The 24,511-nt window shown below is 36.0% G+C and overlaps 1 protein-coding gene across 10 annotated transcripts in view; it reads left to right on the top strand.

Annotated features, from left to right (window-relative positions):
• The window catches only part of PHKA1 (phosphorylase kinase regulatory subunit alpha 1), a 142,713-nt gene that overhangs the window by 63,059 nt on the left and 55,143 nt on the right, over positions 1 to 24,511 (top strand). The gene's annotated exons all lie outside the window — the stretch shown is intronic.

Here is a 24,511-nt window from a genome sequence, read left to right as displayed (position 1 = left end):
TGTTAATTTTATGTAGAGTAATAGCCAAGAAACTTTTTTTAGGTCTTTTATACTGTCATATAATGAATTGGTTGACAATATTAGAAAATTCCACTTAATCTAATATTTATTTTAATTAGTACTTCAATTTCTATTTAATTTATTAAACTTAATGATAGACACATTAAGCAGATTACTACAAATTACAAACTTATACAATTTATTACAAATTTGACATTAAACAAATCACTACACTATTAACAAAAAAAAAAAAAAAAAAAAGCTCTGCAAATTTCCAAACTACCCTTGTGAAAGACTGATTAATGGTCCCCAAAGGTGTATAGGTCCTAATTCCTGGAACCTATGAATATTACTTTATATAGGCAGGTATGATTAATTTAAGGAGCTCAAGACAAGGAAGATTATCCTGGATTTTCCAGGTGGACCTTAAATGTAATCACAAGTATCCTTATAAAGGGAAGGCAGAGGGAATTCAGACTATAGAAGGTAGGACATGTGACAACAGAAACAAGAGATTAGAGTGATGCAGCTATGAGTCAAAGATTTCCAAGGAATGCCCACAGCCTCTAAAAGTGAGAATTGGCAAGGAACAGATTCTGTCCTGGAGATTCCAGAACAGCCTTTTTAACACCTTGATTTTGTTTTTAGTCCTGAAAGACTCATTTTGGGCTTCTGACCTCCAGAAATGTAAGAGAATAAATATGTGTTGTTTTAAGCGACTTAGTTTGTGGTACTTTGTTAACAGCAGGAATGGGAAAGTAATACAGATTTTGGTACTAAGAAGTGGGGTAATGCTGTAACAAATATCTAAAAAATGTGGAAGTGGCTTTGTAATCAGGTAATGGATAGAGGCTGGAAGAATTTTGAGTCACATGATAGAAAAAGTCTATATTGCTTTAAACAAACTGTTGGTAGAAATAGGGATGTTAAAGGCATGGCCAGTGAGGGCTCAGAAAGAAATTAGGAACGTGTTATTGCAAACTTAAGGAAAAGGATCCTTGTTGTATAGTGACAGAAGGATTGTTAGCTGAATTGTGTCCTGTATTATGTGGAAAACACAACTATAAATTATGAACTTGGAGGGCACCTGGGTGGCTCAGATGGTTAAGCGTCTGCCTTCGGCTCAGGTCATGATCTCAGGGTCCTGGGATCGAGTCCCACATCGGGCTCCCTGCTCCTCGGGAGCCTGCTTCTCCCTCTGCCCCCCTCTCTCTCTCTCTCTCTCTGTCTGTCATGAATAAATAAATAAAATCTTTAAAAAAAAATTATGAACTTGGATATTTAGCTGAGGAGATTTTCAAGCAAAGTGTTGAAATCATGGCCTGGTTTTTCTCTTGCTGCTTATAGTAAAATGCAAGAGGAAAAAGATAATTGAGGGAAGAATAGTTAAGCAAAAAGGAACCAGGACTTGATGAAAGTCTTAGATGGGAAAAGATGATAAAATTAGGAGATTGGCTGTCAGGAAAGCATGCTCTGGAAAAAAAAGGTCAAGGACATGGCTGGACAACCTTCTTCTAGAATTTCAGAAAGATCAAAAGATCGGTGTATTCATTCACATTCTTTGAAGAGATAAGGCTGTGACTCATGGATTCCCTCAACCACATTAGCAGAATCTAGGAATAGAGATATGATTATCCAGGAAAGATCTTAGGAAGGACACTCTTGTCTAATGGCATGAACTCCCATGACATATATGCAATACCCACAAAGTTTTTGAGAATGTTATATATGCAGAAACACTGCCAAATTGGACTGAAAGAGACAGAGGACAAGATTAAAGAAGAATATTGAACTCCCCAAGTTCTGTAGCCAGGAAGCAGGCTGATAAAACTACTAAGCTGTGAACAAGTGCTATTCTTCAAGAAAAAGGAAGGATGACTCCAAGGGAGGTGCCTTGGGCCCAGACGACAGAGCCTCAAACCACAGAGGATTACTACCATGCTTTGAAACCTAATGGAGTTTGCCCAGTTGGATTTTAAAACTGTTTGGGGCTGCTGACTCCTTCCTTCCATTTTCTCCCTTTTGGAATGAGAATGTCTATAATTTGTATTCTACCCCTGTATTTTTAGAGAATATAACTTGTTTTCTAGTTTCAAATGGAGAGGAATTTTGCCTCAGGATGTATCATACCCATATCCTCACCCATACCTGATTTAGCTGATGAGATTTGGGACTTTATAAATAATGATATTTAGAAGAGATTTTGGACTTCAGTTGATGCTGTAATGTGTTGAGAGTTTGCAGAATGTTGGGATGGGATGAATGCACTTTGTAAGTGGGAAGGATATGAATCTTTAGGGGCCAGGGGATGGACTATGGAAGGCTAAAAAATGGTCCCCAAAGATATCCAGGCCCTAATCCCTGGAACCTGTGAATGTTACCGTATATAGCAAAAGGGAATTTACAAGTGTGAATAAATTAAAGAGATTGAGATGGGAGGATTAGTCTGGATTATCCAGGTGGGCCCTAAATGTAATCACAAGTGTCCTATTTATAAGAGGGAGCCAAAGGGAGATCTGCCTATAGAAGTAGATGTGAGGACTGAAGCAAGAGATTGAAGTGATAAGGCTACTAGCCTTATCCTCTGAAGTTGCAATAGGCAAGGGACAGATTCTCCCCCGAGCCTCCAGAAGGAACCAGCCCTGCTGACATTTTGATTATACCTTATAATACCCATAAAGCCTATTTTGGACTTTTGACTTTCAGAGCTGTAAGAGTTTAAATGTGTGTTATTTTAAGCCACTAAGTTTGTAGTGATTTGTTATAGCACCACTTAGAAATTAATACAATCTTAAATCAAGCCACAAAAGGGCAAATTTATAAATAAAGATTATATCCTAGATAATGGATTGTCACAAACCCAAAGCCTACTTTGTGTGTGTGCGTGTGTATATGTGTGTGTGTGTACTTTTCTTTTTCACCAAGAATGGTCTGTTAATAATTACAGCCAAGCCAAATCTTGTCCAGCTCAAAACCAGTCTCCTTTCCTTTTTACTAACACCTACTTCAGACACTCAATTTCTACAGCAGTTATGTATGTAGATCTCAATTGAGATGGAATCAACCAAGGAGGAAAGGACCAACAGTAAGAGGTGACTTTTCTCTGTCTCTCCTAAACACTCATATTTTATGCCAGTAGGGCCTTAACTCCCAGAGCTATTAATATTACATCTGACTTTAGGAATATACAGATTTCCCCTTTCTTCCATCCTAGCTGTAATGTATAAAATTCCTTTTCTTTTTAATTCAAGTGCAAAGTTGAAATGTTCTAAAGAAACTTTACTTTAAAAAATGGGAAACTATGACTCATCAGTCTAACACAATTCACAGAGCTCACCATAGCACATACCCTCCCCAATGTCCATCACCCAGGCACCCCATCCCTCCCACCCCCCACCACTCCAGCAATCCTCAGTTTGTTACGGGAGATTAAGAATTCCTCATATCAGTGAGATCATATGATACTTGTCTTTCTGTGATTGACTTATTTCTCCTAGCATAATACCCTCTAGTTCTATCCACGTTGTTGCAAATGGCAAGATTTCATGTTTTTTGATGGCTGCATAATATTCCATTGTATATATATACCACCTCTTCTTTATCCATTCATCTGTTGATGGACATCTTGGCTCTTTCCATAGTTTGGCTATTGTGGACATTGCTGCTATAAACATTGGGGTGCTCATACCCGTTCGGATCACTGACCTCTACCTCTGAAACAAATAATACATTATATGTTAAAAAAAAAAAAAAGATAGTAGGAAGGGAAAAATGAAGAGGGGAAATCTGAGAGGGAGGTGAACCATGAGAGACTGTGGACTCTGAGAAACAAACTGAGGGTTTTAGGGGGGGGTGGGGGGGATGGGTTAGCCCAGTAATGGGTATTAAGGAGGGCACCTATTGAATGGAGCACTGGGTATTATACGCAAACAATGAATCATGGAACACTACATCAAAAATTAATGATGTAATAATGTATGTTGGCTAACATAACCTAATAAAATAAAATTTAAAAAATGGGAAACTAAAATATAAACACATAGAAATCAACAAGTTTATTGAATATAGATCTCAACTCTTAATTAATTTCTGAAATCTAGCCACAGCTTAGCTTGACTATTACAAAATACTGAGCCCCTGGTTCCCCTCACTTATTCAACCCTATCTGAGATAAATTCCAAGTCAAGACTCTGAAACTTCAGAGATTAATTTGGGTTGATTCTTTACAAGATGGGATGGGTATTTTAGCCCTTCCCAGAATCTGCTTCATGTTTTTTATCATCTCGGCCATTCTCTCTAGTCTCAGACTAAAATGTGCTCCTAATTTCCAGATACCAGTCCACTAAATCTGTTGACATAAGGAAGGTATTTCTCTATCTAGCCCAAATCTTCTTCCAGGAACAAGTATTAGTTGATTTTCTAGTCACCTTCTTTGCCCCTCTTAGAAGTCTTTATGGTTTGAAGTTCATGTAAGTCCTACTGGTGCCTTTGACCTGATTATCTCTGGCTCTTACTCAGAAGATGATAGGTTAAATTTACCCTTTGCTTCTTCACATTTATTGTTCTAAATTCAGCATAATCTTACTAGGATATAGGTAATTTCCAAGTGCTGGGCCATTATTCTTGGAATCGACCTGCATCACGTCACATTTTTCCACTAAATTGAAGCAAACTCCTTACTGATTGCTTTTTCAAAGCCTACACTTTGTTTAGAGCCTCTTACTAAGTTATTATTTCCTAGTCAAAGGAAATGAAGACTGATGGGTCTTGAGTTTAATGAGTGATTAACCATTACAGGGACTCTAGTAACAAGCTGCATTTACTTTCCAAATATGTTCTTTCGTTTGCTTCATTCATTTATTCTTTCATAACAATCTGTTGCTCACTTATTATGTACCAGGCACTGGGCTAGATGCTGTGGGTGACATAGACATGTAACCAGCTAATTATAGTGCAATCTTATAAATACTGTAGTAGTGGTGTTATGTACAAAGCCCAGGAGAAAAAAGGTAGATTTGTCTGCAAAAGTCATAAAAGGCATGATTTGATAACTTATCAAATGAGTGAATCTTCAAAATTTTATCATAGCAACAATTTCACAATTACAAAATTACTTCAAGCATACATAAAGTGACAACTGTAATACCACCAAAAAAAAGATTTCTTCACCAGGTGTGTTCATGTATATATGTTAACTAAATGGGAATGTCTGCCTCACCTCAAACATTGTATTTCATGTATTTCGGTTCCATAATATATTTTTAAAAAACTTTTAAAGTATGAGATTAATTGGGGCACCTGGGTGGCTCAGTCGGTTAAGCATCCAACTCTTGGTTTTGGCTCGGGTCATGATCTCATGGTTGTGGGATGGAGCCCCATCAGACTCCATGTTCACTGGGGAGTCTGCTTCTCTCCTTCTCCCTCTCCCTTTGCCCCTCCCCCTGCTCACCCATGCCCGCTCACTTGCTCTCTCTTAAATAAATAAATAATAAATAGATAAATAAATCTTGTTTTAAAAGTATGAGATTAATCAACTTTAGGAACATGAGAACTTCATAAATGTTCAGCTTAAATCTTTATATAATTCTAATTCTTTTCTAATCTGTTAGGGCACATAGATATATTTATAGTTTTCAGTGTATGCATATTGTGTTTTTTTTTCACTTATTCTTTCATGTGAGTATTCTTACATATTGAAAGAACTATATATTATTCCATCAAATTAAAGTAATTATTCACTAATTATTGGGTACTTGATTGTTTCAAAAGTTTTTGTCATTCTATGAATGCCTTTGTAAAGGCTTTCATATGTATACTTCGGTTTCTTTGGAGTATATTCTCAGAAAAGGGATTCTGGATAAAAGAGTATGGACGACTTTGTAGTTCTTGTTTTATGTTGCCAGATTATTCTTTAGAAATACCAACCAATTTTTAGTGACATCAGTAAATAATAAAATATACCTTTTTATTTTTACTACACCACCAACATTGGATTTTTATCATTTGTTTTTGTTAGATTAATAGTTTTACTACACGTGCTATTTTAATTGCCTTTCTTTGATTCCCAGTGAGGGTATGCATTTCTTCACTTTTGCTTTACTTTTTTTTGAAATTGTGTTTCCTATGGCTTGCATATCTAACAGGATCTGCACATTTTCATATATATTTATCAATTCTTTAAGTATACATTATGGTAAGCTTTTATCAATGAAGTTTGTAATGTATATATTTTCTGTTCTGTAATTTTCTTTTAGATAATTATTTTCTTGCTTTTGTGTAGATTTTTGAACATCAAATACATCCATTTTATCAGATATATCTTTCATTTCTTCAGAAATTGTAAATTTATCTCCTAGTTTCATTTGAATAGATGTGCTATTCTCATTCTCTTCAGTTTTCATAAGTCGTAAGTTGTGATTACAAATTGATATGTACATGTTGAATGAAGGGAACTGGAAAATAGAGAAAAGCACAAAGGAAAAAGATAAAAGTCACCTATAATTCTAAACTCATAGGAAGCCACTATTTTTGTTTTGGAGTATTTGCTTCCAGTTATTTTTTTATAAAATAAATACACACTTGTTTTTTAGAAAAATGGTGTCAGAAAGAACAGTCTTTGCTATTTGTACTTTGCAACATAATAATGTATGATGAACCCTATTATATTTTCTTAAATAACCTCCTACAACACTATTTTAATATCTGTGTTAGCATGATTTCAATTTTTTAGACATATGGATGATAAATCGTTTTTATAAATTAAGTAGATGTTTTTTCTATTTATTTTGCAAATTATTTATGTATATTCTTTTGCCATTTTTCTACTGGAAAATTGTCAATTTCTTATTGCTTTAGACAAGATTTTTTATATATTAAGGATGCTAATACTTTGTCTTCCACGTGTTATTGCAATATTTTGCTATTTTATTATTTGCCTTTTAATTTTGTATTTGATTTTGATATATAAAAGTTTTACATTTTTGCATAGTAAAATTGTCTCCTTTTTGGTTTCTTTGCTGTTATGCTTAGAAAGATAGATTCATCCCTAGGTCAGATACATTTTCACTATATTTTCTTAGTTCTTTATAGTTACAATTTTACATTTAGCTCTTAGTCTAGAATTGTAATTTTAGTTTATCTTATGATGTAAGAATCATAACTTGTTTGCCAAATACTTCCCAGCACTATTGACTGAACAGTTCATATAAACACTGTTTTGAAATGTCACCTTAATCATTTACTGTACATACATAGACTCACTAACACATGTATGTGTGTGTATGTTACTTTTTGGTGCTGTTGGTCACAGTTTCTCCTTTTTAAGTCGTCAAGCTTCAGCCTCTTTAATAATTGGGGAAATGTAAGATAAAACAACAATGAAATAAAAACTTTTCCCCATCAATTTCACAAAAGTTAAGATTGATAATATCTATTGCTGGTGAATATGTGGAGAAATGGACACTCTCAGCACTCCTGGTAGTAGTGTAAATCAGAGGCAATTTGGCATTACCTATAAAAAAAATTTATACACATATCTTTTTGACTAACAACCTTACTTACAGGAATCTATCCTATATAGTGCTCATACAAGTGCACAAGGATATATGTACAAAGCTGTTCATTACAACATAATTTGTAATGGCAAAACAACAGTTAGGAGCAACCTAATATGTATGAACAAGAATGGTTGAATTATGATATGTTGTGCCACAGTTAAAAAGAATAAGGTAGACTTTCAGCTTCCAGCTGTGAAATTGTTTGTATCAGACTAATCTTCATACTAAGAACCACTACAATGGCTATATTTAAAAAATAGAGGTAAATGAGGGCATTAGAAAATAATTAAGGGGGCGCCTGGGTGCCTCAGTCGTTAAGTGTCTGCCTTTGGCTCAGGTCATGATCCCAGGGTCCTGGGATCGAGCCCTGCATCAGGTTCCCTGCTCTGTGGGAAGCCTGCTTCTCCCTCTCCCACTCCCCCTGCTTGTGTTCCCTCTCTCGCTGTCTCTCTCTCTGTCAAATAAATAAATAAATTCTTAAAAAAAAAAGAAAGAAAGAAAAGAAAATAATTAAGATAGCCAGAACTTGAGAAGCCAAAACCCTGAAGAGAAGAGAACTTCAGAAAAGTAAGCACCATTCTTTATTCTCTGTGCAGTTTCCCTTTGAGGCATTTGCTGTGCTTGCATGGGATGAGAGGCCAAGAAACGAAGTATAAAGTCTCACTGCTAGGAAAACAAAAATTTTATTTCAGGACCTTTCTTTGTGGAAGAAGCTGTGATAAACACTCCAGGTTTTCAGCTGAGTCCCTGAAGGGCGAGCTACACCCTATAAGTAAAGGCAAATCGCAAATAGACCTGTTCTTGGAAAGCCTGAAACACAAAGCCTAAAACACAGTCTTCTCAGTCACTGATTGGACTGAGGTGATCTGCTTGTAGTGTATCTGGCTGCCAAAATAAACTAAATCACCTCTGGAAGAAAATAATATCGTCCAGAACCTCTACAATTCTTTGTATAGTGTATTCAGCATTGAAAATATATAATAAGATATGCTAGGAAACCAAATAAATGAAAGCCAAAAGAAAAAATACAATCAAAAACAGAAATACAGACTTCTATTTAACATAGTATTGGAAGTTCTAGCCAGAGCAAGTGGGCAAGATAAAGAAATAAAAGGCATTTAAGTCAGAAAGGAATAAGTAAAAACGTTTGCAGACTACATGGCCTTACGTGTAAAAAAACCCTGAAGGTTCTACTAAAAAAAAAAAAGTTAGCACAAATTCAGCAAAATTGCAGGATACAAAAGCAACATGCAAAAATCAGTTGCATTTTTAGACATTAATAATAAACAATCCAAAAGGAAAATTAAGAAAACAATTCCATTTACAATTACATCAAAAAAATAATAAAATAGTTTGGAATAAATGTAACCAAGGAGGTAAAAGATTTGTACACTGAGAATGATAAAATGTTTATGAAAGAAATTAAAGAAGACGCAAATAAATGGAAAGGCAGCCATGTTCACGGATTGGAAGATGTCAGTACTATCCAAAATGATGGACAAATTCAATGTAATCCTTATCTAAAACCCAATGATATTTTTAGCAAAAATAGAAAAATTCATCCTGAAATTCATACAGAATCTCAAGGGACCCCAAAACAATCTTGAAAAAGAAAAACAAAGATGGAAAACTTACATTTACTGATTTTATAACTTACTACAAAGTGACAGTAATCAAAAGAGTGTACTACTGGCATAAAGACAGATCCATAGAAAAAATGAAATAGAAATCCCAGAAATAAATCCTTGCAGATACAGTCAAATGATTTTTGACAAAGGTGCCAAGTCCATTCAGTGGCGAAAGGTCAGTCCTCAAGATACTGTGCTGGGAAAACTGGATATCCATGTGTAAAAGAATGAAGTTGAACCCTTACTTTACCATATACCATATACAAAGATTAACTCAAAATGGATCAAAAACCGAAACCTAAAATTATACAACTCTTAGAAGAGAATAGAGGAGGAAAGCCTCATAAAATTGGATTTGGCAATCATTTCTTGGATATAACTCCAAAAGCACAGACAACAAAAGAAAAATTAGATAAACTGGACTTCATTAAAATTGAAAACTTATTTGCATCAAAAAACACCATCAACAAAGTGAAAAGGCGACACACAGAATGACAGAAAATATCTGCAAATCTTATCTGATAAAGGATTAATATCCAGACTATATTGAGAACTCCTACAACTCAATAACAACCAACCATTACGAAGCCATGTATAGATTCAGTGCAATCCCTATCAAAATTCCAGTAGCTTTTTTCACAGAAATAGAAAATATAATCCTAATAGAATTACCTTATGATCCAACAGTCCCACATCTGGGTATATATCCAAAGGAGATGAAATCACTATCTCAAAGAGATATCTGCACTCCCATGTTGATTGCAGCACTATTCAAAATAGCCAAGACATGGAAGCAATCTAAATGTTCATTGGCAGAAAAACAGGTAAAGAAATGTCATATACATATATACATATGTGTGTGTATACATATATATGCGTGTATATATATATGTATATATGTGTGTGTGTGTGTGTATATATATATATATGTATATATGTATATTTATACACCAGACTCCTAGAAACAGGGTAGAATGGTGAGTACCAGGAGCTGAAGAGTGGAGGAAATCAGGAAATGTTGGTCAAAAGGTACTAACTTTCAATTATAAGATAAATAAGTTTGGAGATCTAATGTGCGTTATGGTGACTATAGTTAATAATACAATTATATCAGACAAAATACAATTTAAAACAAAGACTGTAACAAGAGACAAAGAAGGACAATATATATATTAATAAAGAGGACAATCCAGTAAGATTATATAACAATTGTAAATATTTATGCACTGAACATGGGAGAACCCAAATACATAAAACTATTAATAATAAACATAAAGAAAATAATCAATAGTAATACAATAATCATAGGAGATTTTGCCACTCCACTTACATTGATGCACAGATCATCCAAACAGAAAATCAACAAGGAAACAGTGGCTTTGAATGATACACCGGACCATATGGATTTAACAGATATTTTCAGAACATTCCATTCTAAAACAGCAGGATACACATTCTTTTCAAGTGTACATGGAATATTCCCCAGAATAGATGACGTATTAGGTAGGCTACAAAACAAGTTTCAATAAATTCAGAAAGATCAAAATCATACCATGCAACTTTTCTGAACACAATGCTATCAAAGTAGTAGTCATATGAAAAAATCAGGAAAGAACACAAACATGGAGGTTTAAAAATGCTACTAAACAATGAATGAGTCAAGCAGGAAATAAAAGAAGAAATAAAAAAAGTACATAGAAACAAATGAAAATGGAAGCACAATGGTCCAAAATACTTGGGATGCAGCAAAAGTGGTTCCAAGAGGAAAGTTTATAGCAATACAAGCCCACCTCAAGAAGCAAAAAATAAATAAATAAATAAATAAACAACCTATCCTTATACTTAAAGGAGCTAGAAAAGAAAGAACAAACAAAACACAGACCCAGCAAAAGAAAGGAAATAATAAAGATGAGAGCAGAAATAAATGATATAGAAACCAAGAAAAACAATGGCACAGATCAATGAAACCAGGAGTTGGTTCTTTGGAAAGATCAACAGCATTAATAAACCTCTAGCCAGACTCATCAAGGGGCACCTGGGTGGCTCAGTTGTTAAGCATCTGCCTTCGGCTCAGGTCATGATCCCAGGGTCCTGGGATCGAGCCCCACGTTGGGCTCCCTGCTCAGCGGAAAGCCTGCTTCTCCCTCTCCCACTCCCCCTGCTTATGTTCCCTCTCTTGCTGTGTCTCCCTCTGTCAAATAAATAAATAAAATCTTAAAAAAAATAAAATAAACCTCTAGCCAGACTCATCAAAAAAAAAAGAGAGAGAGAGAGAGAGAGAGGACCCAAATAAACAAAATCAGAAATGAAACAGGAGAAATAACAACTGACACCACAGAAATGCAAAGGAGTATAAGAGAATATTATGAAAAACTATATGCCAACAAATTGGACACCTTAGAAGAAATGGATAAATTCCTAGAAGCATATAACCTACCAAAACTGAAGCAGGAAAAAATAGAAACTTTTTTTTTTAAGATTTTATTTATTTATTTGACAGAGAGAGAGAGAGAGAACAAGTACGCAGAGAGGCAGGCAGAGGGAGAGGGAGAAGCAGGCTCCCCGCTGAGCAGGGAGCCCGATGCGGGGCTCGATCCCAGGACCCTGGGATCATGACCCGAGCCAAAGGCAGCCGCTTAACCGACTGAGCCACCCAGGCACCCCCAAAAATAGAAACTTTGAATAGACCAATTACCAGGAATAAAATTGAATCAGTAGTCAAAAATCTCCCAAAAAGATAAAAGTCCAGGACCAGAGGGCTTTACGAGCAAATTCTACCAAACATTTGAAGAAGAGTTAATACATGTTCATCTCAAACTATTCCAAAAAAATAGAAGAGGAAGGAAAACTTCCAAATTCATTCTGTGAGGCTAGTATCACCCTAATACCAAAACCAGAAGAAGACACCACAAAAAAGAGAACTATAGGCCAATAACTCTCACAAATATATGTGCAAAAATCCTCAACAAAATATTAGCAAACCAAATCCAACAAAGCATTAAAAATCCTAGAGAATGATCAAGTGTGATTTATTCCCAGAATGCAAGGATGGTTTAATATTCACAAAACAATCACATGATACATCACATCAATAAGAGAAAGGATAAAATCCATAAGATCATTTCAATAGATGCAGAAAAAGCATTTGACAAAGTACAATATCCATTTATGATTTTTAAAAAAAAAACCTCTCTGCAACATAGGTTTAGAGGGAACATACCTCAACATAATAAGGGCCTTATATAAAAAACTCACAGTCAACATCATACTCAGTGGGGAAAAAAATGAGAGATTTTCCCTAAGGTCAGAAACAAGACAAGAATGTCCACTCTTACCACTTATTCAACATAGTATTAGAAGTCCTAGCCACAGCAGTCAGACAACAAAAAGAAATAAAAGTCATCCCAATTGGTAAGGAAGAAGTAAAATTCTTACTATTTGCAGATGACATGATACTATATATAGAAAACCCTAAAGATTCCACCAGAACACTACAGAACCCATAAATGAATTTACTCAAGTCTCAGGAAACAAAATCAATGTACAGTAATCTGTTCATTCCTATACATTAATAATGAAGCAGCAGAAAGTAAAACGAAGGAAACAATCCCATTTAAAGTTGCACCAAAAACAAACATAAACTATTGGGACTACATCAAAATAATAAGCTTCTACACAGCAAAGGAAACAGTCAACAAAACTAAAAAGCAACCTATGGAATAGGAGAAGATATTTGCAAATGACATATCTGATAATGGGTTAGTATCCAAAATATAAAACGAATTGATAAAACTCAACACCCAAACAACAAATAATTTAAAAATGGGCAGAAGACATAGACGTTTGTCCAAAGAAGACTTACACATGGCCAACAGGCACATGTTCATCATCACTTCCCATCAAGGAAATGCAAATCAAAATTACAATGAGCTCTCACCTCACACCTGTCAGAATAGCTAAAATCAACAACAGAAGAAACAAAAAGTGTTGACGAGGATGTGGAGAAAAATGAAACCTCATGCACTATTGGTGGGAATGCAAACTGGTGCAACCACCAGTGGAAAGTAGTATGAAGGACCCTCAAAAAATTAAAAAATAAACTGCCCTATGATCCAGTAATCACACAACTGGGTATATACTTAAAAAATAAGAAAACATTAATTCAAAGTGGTACATGCACCCTTATGTTTATAGCAGCATTATTTACAATAGTAAAATTATGGAAGCAGCCACATGTCCATTGGTAAATGAATAGTTAAAGAAGATAGAGGAGGAAGATGGCAGTAGAGTAGGAGGACCCTAGGCTCACCTCATCCCACAAATACAACTAGATCACTATCAAATCATCCTAAATACCCTAGCAATCAACCTGAAGACTGCTACAACTAAAAGGAGTGAAGAGACCACACTGAAGAAGGTAGGAAATGTAGAGATGTGGTTTAGGGGGAAAACAGATCCTGGCTGCTGCAGAGGGGATGGAGCCATGGTCTTGGAGAAGGGTGAAAGGGTGGAGAGCACACAAGGGAATGCACAAGGAGAACCTAGAGCAGCTGAATTTTGTGAGTTCTTACAACTAGCAGGGCTTGAAGCCTGGAGTTTTAAGGGTCAGCAGGCTAGACTGGGATAGACCCCAGAGAGCACTGTGCTGCTCCTTGAAAGAAGGCAGGCAAACAACCTAGGGGAATCCAGCATGGAAATAATGATGTGAAGATTGCCTACGGAACACAGTGGGGACATTATATGCTCTTCTTGAGTGTCCCTGAAAGGCAACATTCATGGAGAAATCTGTCCAGGAACAAAGGAGCTGGCTGGGGCCATTTCCCTCCTCCGCCCCTCAGCATAAACACAGAGCCACTGGCTGGAAGCATCCAAATGCTGACACTGGATACCTAACTTGCTTACACTAAGCCCCATCCCCTTGCACTATAGTGGAATTGCCTTTCTCAGCCACGCTTGCCTCTGTCCCAGCACAGCTGGCCCCTCCCCCAGAAAACCAGCACAAAAGACTGCCCACACCACATGTCCCAAATGGAGAGTTTTGCAGGACCTCAGTTCTTGTGGAAGTGGTGCCAGGTCTCATTTCACAAGCAGACTAGAACACACCTAGTTAAAACTCATCACATTCAATCCAGGGAGGAAATAATGTCCACAGAAGGCAAGGAGAGCAACTGCAGATGACAGGCCAGAAGGATAGAGCAAAACACAATAGCAGAGCACACGCAACACACACTGGAGGCACTCCCTAAAGTGCTAGGCCTTGGGCATTACAGGACCTCTTCTTCATAAGACCATTACTTTCATGAGCAGAAGACATAACTGGCTTTTCTAACACAGAGAAGTCAGAGACATAGACAAAATGCAAAAATGGAGGAATTTATCCAAAATGAAAGAACAAGATAGGGCCATGGTCAGAGATCTAAGTGAAGCAGATAGAAATAACATGCTTGTTAGAGAATTTAATGCAATGATCATAAGGATATTCACTGGGCTTGAGAAAAGAATGGAAGACACCAGTAAGACCCTTACCACCAGGTTAAAGAGTTAAAAAGAATCAGAGTTGAAGAATGCAATAAATGAGATCGGAAAGTCTTAATGCAATGAACAGCAGGCTGAAAGAAACAGAGGAATAAATTAGTGACATAGAATACAAAATAATGGAAGACAATGAAGCCAAATAAAAGAGAGAAAGAAGAATGATGGAACACGATAATAGACTTAGGGAATTCAGTGACTCCATCAAATGTAATAGCATTCATAATAATAGGAGTCCCAGAAGAAGAGAGAGAAATGGGGGCAGAAAACTTATCTGAGGAAATAATAGCTGAAAATTTCCCTAATCTGGGGAAGGAAACAGACATCCAGATCCAGGAGGCACAGAGAACTCCCATCAAAAAAAAATCAACAGGGGCACCTGGGTGACTCAGTTGGTTAAGCGGCTGCTTTCAGCTCAGGTCATGATCCTGGAGTCCCGGGATCGAGCCCCGCATCGGGCTCCCTGCTCGGCGGGGAGTCTGCTTCTCCCTCTGACCCTCCTCCCTCTCATGCTCTCTGTCTCTCATTCTCTCTCTCTCAAATAAATAAATAAATAAAAATCTTTAAAAAAAAATCAACAAAAGCAGGCCAACACCAAACCGTATTGTAATTAAATTTGCAAAACATGGTGATAAACAAAAACCTTAAAAGCAGCAAGACAAAAGAAGTCCTTAATATATAAGGGAAGACCCATAACACTAGCTGCAGATTTCTCAACAGAAACTTGGCAAGCCCAAAGGGAGTGCTGTGATATATCCAAAGTGCTGCATGGGAAAATTCTGCAGCCAAGAATCCTGTATCCAGCAAGGCTATCATTCAGAATAGAGGGAGAGAGAAAGAGTTTCCCAGACAGACAAAAACTAAAGGAGTTCATGACCACTAAACCAGCCCTGCAAGAAATATTAAAGGGGGACTCTTTGAGTGGAAAGGAGAGATTAAAAGTAACAGTATAAAGGCAGGAAACAAAAAAGCAGTAAAAAATGAATATTTCTGTAAAAAATCATTCAAGGAACTCATTTTAAAAAGGATATAAAATATAATAACAGACCTAAAATGGGGGGGGAAGAGGAGAAAAGAATGGGTTCAACCTTAATTGAACATTAACTTACTATAGAGTGCTATTTGCAAAAGAGGTTATATACAAACCTAATGGTACCCATATATCAAAGACCACTCATAAGTGCAAAGAATACAGAGAAAGAAATACAAATATATCACTAAAGAAAATCAGCAACACAAGAAAGACAAGAGAGGATCAGAGAAAATATACAGAAACCACCAAAACAAGTAGTAAAATGGCGCTAAGTACATATCTATCAATAATTACTGTGAATGTAAATGGACTAAATACTCCAATCAAAAGACATAGGGTGTCAGAATGGATTTAAAAAAAAAAATCTGTATGCTGCCTACAAGAGATACATTTTAGACCTACAGACACCTGCAGAATGAAACTGAAGGGTTGGAGAAATATTTATCATCCAAATGGATGTCAAAAGAAAGAGTAGCAATACTTATATCAGACAAACTAGACATTAATAAACACACTAAGAAGAGACAAAGAAGGGCACTATATAATCATAAAGGAGCAATCCAACAATAGGATATAAAAATTATAAATATTTATGCACCTAATGTGGGATCACCAAAATATATAAAATATTTAATAATAAGCATAAAGGAACTCATTGATAATGCAATAATAGTAGGGGACTTTTACACCCCACCTACATCAGTGGAGAGATCATCTAAACAAAATCTGCAAGGAAAAAATGGCTTTGAATGACATACTGGACCAGATGGACTTAACATATCTATTCAGAACATTCCATCCTAAAAAAGCAGTTCTTTCCAAGTGCAAATGGAACATTCTCTGGAACTGATCACATAATAGGCCACAAAACAGGCCCTAACAAATACAAGAAGATTGAAGTCATACCTGCACCTTTTGTGACCACAATGCTATGAAACTAGAAGTCAAAAACAGGAAAAAATTTGGAAAGACCACAAATACAGGGAGGTTAAATAACATGCTACTAAACAATGAATGGGTCAACCAGGAAATAAAAGAAGTAATTTAAAAATACATGGAAGCAAATGAAGATAAGCATTCCTAAGAGGGAAGTTTATAGCAACACAGAACTATTTCAAGAAACAAGAAAAATTTCAAACAACCTAACCTTACACCTAAAGGAGCTAGAAAAGCAACAACAAACAAAGCCTAAAGCCAGAAAGAGGGAGGAAATAATGAAGATTAGAGCAGAAATAAATGATATAGAAACTAAAAACAATAGAACAGATTAATGACACCAGAAGCTGGTTATTTGAAAAAATTAATAAAGTTGATAAAACTCTAGCCAGACTTACCAAAAAGAAAAGAGAAAGGACCCAAATAAATAAAATCATAAATGAGATGGGAGAAATAACAACCAACACCACAGAAATATAACAGAATATTATGAAAAACTATATGCCAACAAATTCCTAGAAGAAATGAATAAATTCCTAGAAACATATAAACTACCAAAACTGAAACCATAAGAAATAGAAAAGTTGACCAGACTGATAACCAGCAAAGAAATTGAATCAGTAATCAAAAAACTCCCAACAAACAAAAGTCCAGGACCAAATGGCTTTACAGGCAAATTCTACCAAATATTTAAAGAAGAGTTAATACCTATTCTTCTCAAACTATTCCAAAAAATACAAGAGGAAGGAAAACTTCCAAATTCATTCTATGAGGCCTGCATTACCGTGATACCATCACCAGATAAAGACACCACAAAAAAAGAGAACTACAGGCTAATATCAGTGATGAACATTGATGCAAAAATCCTCAACAAAATACTAGCAAACCCAACCCAACAACACATTAAAAAAAGTAATTCACCACGATCAATTTGGATTTATTCCTGGGTTGCAAGGCTGCTTCAGTATTTGCAAATAAATCAATGTGATATATCACTTTTAAAAAAGAAAGGCTGGGGCACCTGGGTGACTCAGTCAGTTAAGCGTCTGACTCTTGATTTCAGCTCAGATCATGATTTCAGGGTTGTGAGGTTGAGCCCTGCATCAGGCTTCATACTGGGTGTGGAGCCTCTTAAGATTCTCTCTCTCCTTCTCCCTCTGTCCCTCCCCAACCTCTCTCCCTCTCAAAAAAAAAAAGGAAGGATAAGAACCATATGATCATTTCAATATATGCAGAAAAAGCATTTGACCAAGTACAACATCCATTCATGATAAAAACCCTCAATAAAGTAGATTTAGATGGAATATACCTCAACATAATAAAAGCCATATATGAAGAACCATAGATGATATCATCCTAAATGGGGAAACACTGAGAACTTTTCCTCTATGGTCAGGAACAAGAATGTTCACCTACCATTTTCTTCAACATAGTACTAGAAGTTCTAGCCACACCAGTCAGACAACCAAAAGAAATAAAGGCATCCAAATCAGCAAGGAAGAAGTCAAACTGTCACTACTTGTAGATGACATGATACTATATATAGAAAACCCAAAAGATTCGCCAGAAAAACTGCTACAAACTGATAAATGAATTCGGTCAAGTCACAGGATATAAAATCAATGTACAGAAATCTGTTGCATTTCTGTACACCAATTGTAAAGAAGCAGAAAGAGAAATTAAGGAATCAATCCCATTTACAGTTGCACCAAAAACAGTAAGATACCTAAGAAAACCTAAAAAAAAAAAAAGAGGTAAAAGACCTCTACTTTGAAAACTATAAAGCACTGATGAAAGAAATTGCAGATGACACAAACAAATGGAAAGACATTCCATGATCATGGATTAGAAGAACAAATATTGTTAAAATGCTTATACTTCCCAAAGCAATCTACACATTTCATTCCTATCAAAATACCAACAATATTTTTTAAAGAGCTAGAACAATCCTAAAATTTGTATGGAACCAGAAAGACCCCAAATAGCCAAAGCAATCTTGAAAAAGAAAACCAAAGTGGGAGACATCACAATTCCAGATTTGAAGTTATATTACAAAGCTGTAGTGATCAAAACAGTATCAACTGGCAGAAAAAATAGACACATAGATCAGTAGAGCAGAATAGGAAACCCAGAAATGAACCCACAACTATATGGTCAATTAATCTTCAACAAAGCAGGAAAGAATATCCAATGGGAAAGACACAGTCTCTTCAACAAATGTTTTTGGGGAAACTGGACAGCAACATGCAAAAGAATGAAACTGGACCACTTCCTTACAAAATAAATTCAAAATGAGTTAAAGACCTAATTGTGAGACCTGAAACCACAAAAACCCTAGAAGAGAACACAGGCAGTAACTTCTTTTTTTTTTTCCACACTTTTTTAAGTAGGCTCCATGCCCAATGTGGGGCTTGAACTCATCACCCCAAGATCAAGAGTCACATGCTCTACTGAGGAGCCAGCCAGGTGCCCCACGCAGGAACTACTTTGACATCAGCCTTAGCAACTTCTTCCTAGATATGTCTCCTGAGGCAAGGGAAACAAAAGCAAAAATAAACATTGGAACTACATCAAAATAAAAGGCTTCTTCACAGCAAAGGAAACAATCAACAAAACTAAAAGGCAACCTACAGAATGGGAAAAGACATCATCAGCAAATGACATATCTGATAAAGAGTTAGTATCCAAAATATATAAAGAACCTATACAACTCAACCCAAAAAACAAATAATCCAATTAAAAATGGGCAGAGGGCCTGAATAGACATTTTTCCAAAGAAGACATCCAGATGGCCAACAGACCTATAAAAAGATACTCAAATCACTCAGCATCAGGGAAATACAAACCAAAACTACAATGAGATATCACCTCACCCAGTCAGAATGGCTAAAATTAACAACACAGGGAACAACAGGTGTTGGTGAGGATGTGGAGAAAGGGGAACCCTCTTGCACTGTTGGTGGAAATGCAAACTGGTGCAGCCACTCTGGAAAATAGTATGGAGTTTCCTCAAAATGTTAAACATAAAACTACCCTGTAATCCAGCAATCACACTACTAGGTATTTACCCCCAAAATACAAAAATACTAATTGAAAGGGATACGTGTACCCCAATGTCTATAGCAGCATTATCTACAATTGCCAAAGTATGGAAACAGCCCAAGTGTCCATCGACTGATGAACGGGTAAAGATGTGGTATATTTATACAATGGAATATTACTCAGTCATAAAAATGAATGAAATCTTGCCATTTGCAATGACATGGTTGGAACTAGAGTACTACGCCACACAAAATAAGTCAGTCAGAGAAAGACAAATACCATATGTTTTCACTCAGGTGGAATTTAAGAAACAAATGAGCAACGCAAAAAAAGAGAGAGAGAAACAGACTCTTAAGTACAGAGAACAAACTGATGGTTATTAGGGGGGAGGTGGGGGGGTTAGGTTAAATAGATGATGGGAATTAAGGAGTGTTCCTGTCAGGATGAGCCCACCGGGTTATTTATGGAATTGTCAAGTTAGTATATTGTACACCTGAAACTAATATAACTATGTTAGCTAACTGGAATTAAAATAAAACTTTTAAAAAATGCAAATAATGAAAAAATGTAAGATTTAAACCCAAACATCCAGTAATTATGTTAAATGTAGATGGACTAAATGTTTCAGTTAAAAGATAGATTTGTCAAATTGGATTATAAGGTAAAACCCAACTTTATGCTACATAAACAAGTCTTACCTGAAGTATAAGGACACAGGTTGAAAATAAAAGGATGTAAAACAATATTCCATGCAAATAGTAAATAAATTAAAGCTGATGTAACTATGCTAATGTCAAAGTATACTAAAGGCAAGAAATATTAGTAGAAACAATGAAAAACATTTTATGGTAGTAAAGTGTCAATGTAACAGGCTATCCCAATCTTTAATTTTTATTTATGTAATAGCATAGCCTCAAAATATACATAGCACCAAAAAGAGCAAAACTAAAAGTAAAATAGATAAATCTAAATCATAGTGAGAAATTTTAACACATTCTTGTCAGTAACTGATAGAAGTAGACAAAAACATCAATGAAATTAACAGACTTGACCTAATTTGTAAATATTGAACACTATACCCAACAACTGCACAATACATATTCAAGAGCAAATTGAATATTTATCAAAACAGACCATATGCCATGCCACAATGCAAGTTTCAACAAATTTCAAAGGATTGAATTCATATAGGGTGACTGAAATCAATGTGGTCTCTGACCACATTAGAATTAAGCCAGAAATAAGTTTTTAAAAGATAGATAGGAAATCCCCAGTGATTAAGCATTGTACTTATAAGTAACCGTGGATTAAAGGAGAAACGAGAAGATTGGGATTTAGAGATCATTTTCAACTAAACGTATGCATAGGTGGTTTAACATTTATAAATCAATCAATATATTCCAACATAAAGAGAATAATGGAGAAAAAAATCTGAGCATTTCAATAGATGCAAAAAATTGGTAAATTTTAATAGCCATTCATATAAACATATTATAGGAGTCAAAGGAAACTTCCTCAAATATTATTAATAAAGGATATATTCTTAAAACCTAACATCATACTTAGTGGTAAAATATTAAGTTTCCTCACCCTACCCCCTCGGATTAGGAATAAGATGTCTGAAATGCCCACCACCACCACTTCCTTTTGGCATTGTACTGGTGCTTATAGCCAGTGGAGCAAGGCATGAAAAAGAAATAAAAGTTATTAGGATTGGAAAAGAAGGAAAGCTGTCATTACTTACAGATCACATGATTATATAAGTAGAAAACCCAAAGTAATATACAGATAAGCTATTAGAATTTATAAGTGAATTAATAAGTTTGCTAGATGCAAGATCAATTCACAAAAAATTAATTGTATTTCTATATATTAGCAACATTGAATTAGAAAATAATTTTTAATTATATCATTGACAATATTATCTACAAACATCAAAACAAAACAAAATATGTAAAAACTAAAACCAAAAATATGTAAAAACAAAATGTGCAATAGTACTGGGACATGGGCTGCAAAGCCTAAAATATTTACTCTCTGTCCCTTTATAGAAAATGTTTGCCAGCACCTGGATTAGAAAAATCAAACTTTTAAAGATGTCAGTTTTCTATAGTTGCAATAATTCTATTTAAATTCCCAGCAAACTGTGTGTGTGCATGCATGGATGTGCATGGATGTAAGATAAGAGATGATGTTCAAATGTATAGGGAAATGCAAAGGGCTAAAAAGAACCAATAAAATCTTAAAGAACAAAAATCAAGTTTCAGGACTTCTACACCCTATTTTCAAGATTTATTATAGTGCTACAATTTATATGGCACAAGAATAGACAATTAGGTTAGTGGAACTATGCCAGAATAGAGTTCAGAAATAGACCCACATGATTTATGGCATGCTGCCATATCAGTGCAGTAGGGAATAGATGACCTTTTCAATAAGTGACACTGAATCCATTGTATATCATCTGTGAAAAAAACTAAAGGACCTTGACCCTTCCTCACACCATATGGATTGTATGCCCAAATATGAAAGGTAAAATAGTAAAGTTAATGGGAGATAGAGTAGGAAAACCTTTTGGCAACCTTGGGGATAGGCAAGGGTTTTTAAATCAGGACATGGAAGGCACTAAACTTAAAGAAAGATACTGACAAAATTAAGAACTTCTAGTCATCAAAAGAAACTACCAAGAATAAAAAGACAAGCCACAGAATAGAACATATTTGCAATTCACATAGCTGACAAAAAAATCAAATACAGAATTTGTAAAGGACTCCTATAAATCAATAAGGGAAGACAACCCAATATAAAAATGAAGTTATTTCACAAAAGTAGATGACCACTAAACATGAAGAGGAGCTTAACTTCATTATTTCATCAGGAAAGTACAAGTTAAAGCCACAGTGAAAATACCCCTACATACCTCTTAGAGTGGTTAAAATTAACAACTGATCATACCATTAGCAAAGATGTGGAACAAATGGAGCTTGTATACACTGCTGATGGGAATGCAAATTGGTACAACCACTCTGGAAAACTATTAGGCAGTATCTGCTAAACCTGGACATACTCATACCCTGTTACCTATCATTTCTACTACTGGGTATATACTCAACAGAAATGTGTATACACACACACACACACACACACACACCATTGTTAGAAAGACCTGCTTGCAAGGTTGGCCCTTGGCTGGCATCTGAAGACTTGGATTTGGGGAAGGTTTCCACCATCTTTCTTTTTTATTATTATTTTTTTAACATAATGTATTATTTGTTTCAGGGGTACAGGTCTGTGATTCATCAGTCTTACACAGTTCACAGGTGCTCACCCTAGTACATACCCTCCCCAGTGTCCATCACTCAGCCACCTTATCCCTCCCACCCCCCTCCACTCCAGCAACCCTCCCTTTGTTTCTTGAGATTAAGGGTCTCTTATGGTTTGTCTCTCTCTCTGGTTTCATCTTGTTTCATTTTTCCCTCCCTTCCCCTATGATCCTCTGTCTTGTTTCTCAAATTCCTCATATCAGTGAGATCATATGATACTTGTCTTTCTCTGATTGACTTATTTCGCTTAGCATAATGCCCTCCACTTCCATCCACATCATTGCAAATGGCAAGATTTCATTTTTTGATGGCTGCATAATACTCCATATATATATTCCATATATATATATGGTTAACATTTTGGCCATAACCATATATATATATACCACATCTTCTTTATCCACTCATCTGTTGATGGACATCTAGGCTCTTTCCATCATTTGTCTATTGTGGACATTGCTGCTGTAAACATTGGGGTGCACGTGCTGCTTCAGATCACTACATTTGTATCTTTGGGATAAATACCCAGTAGTGCAATTGCGGGGCCGTGGGGTAGCTCTATTTTCAACTTTTTGAGGAATCTCCACACTGTTTTCCAGAGTGGCTGCATCAGCTTGCATTCCTACCAATAGTGTAGGAGGGTTCCCCTTTCTCCGCATCCTCGCCAACATCTGTAGTTTCCTGACTTGTTAATTTTAGCCATTCTGACTGGTGTGAGGTGGTATCTGATTGATCCACCATCTTTCTAATGATAAGTATAGTTTAGTAAGTCTTTCTTTTTAAGATTTATTTATTTATTTTGAAAGAGAGAGCACGAGTGGGAGGGACAGAGGGAGAAGGAGAGAGAATCTCAAGCAGACTCCATGCTGAGCACAGAGCCCAACGTGGGGCTCGATCCCATGACCCCAAGATCATGACCTAAGCCCAAATCAAGAGTCGGATGCTTAACTGACTGAGCCACCCAGGTGCCCCTAGTTTATTATATCTTAATTGTGCAAATAATATAGCTTGTGCTGAACACCTGCTCTCCTTCTGAGAGTCTCGAGTTTGGGTACCTGTCAGGCAGAGGGTGCCTATATGATCAGCCCCTTAATTAAAATATTGAGTACCAATTCTCTAGTGAGATGGTAAGCAGCATTTCACACGTGTTGTCACAATTTGATGCTGGAGAAAGTAAGCATGTTCTGCATGACTCCACTGGGAGAGGACTCTTAGAAACTTGTGTCTGTTTTCCTCTAGACTTCCCACCATGCACCTTTTTCCTTTGCTGATTTTGCTTTGTATGCTTTTGCTGTAATTAGTCTTAGCCACAAGTATGACTAGAGTCCCATGAGTCCTTCTTAGCACATCACCAAACCTGAGGTGGTCTTCAGGACACCCAACACAGTGGTGACAGTGGTGGGATTTTCTAGAGTGACCCTAACTCACTTAAATATGGCAAAAGCATTGTTTGAAAAAGGG

The sequence above is a fragment of the Mirounga angustirostris genome, unplaced genomic scaffold (genome assembly GCF_029215605.1).
Source record: "Mirounga angustirostris isolate CCGP_5_RB_7025 unplaced genomic scaffold, mMirAng1.0.hap1 SCAF_11, whole genome shotgun sequence".
NCBI lineage: Eukaryota > Metazoa > Chordata > Mammalia > Carnivora > Phocidae > Mirounga > Mirounga angustirostris.
This window is presented reverse-complemented; position numbering and strand designations above follow the sequence as displayed.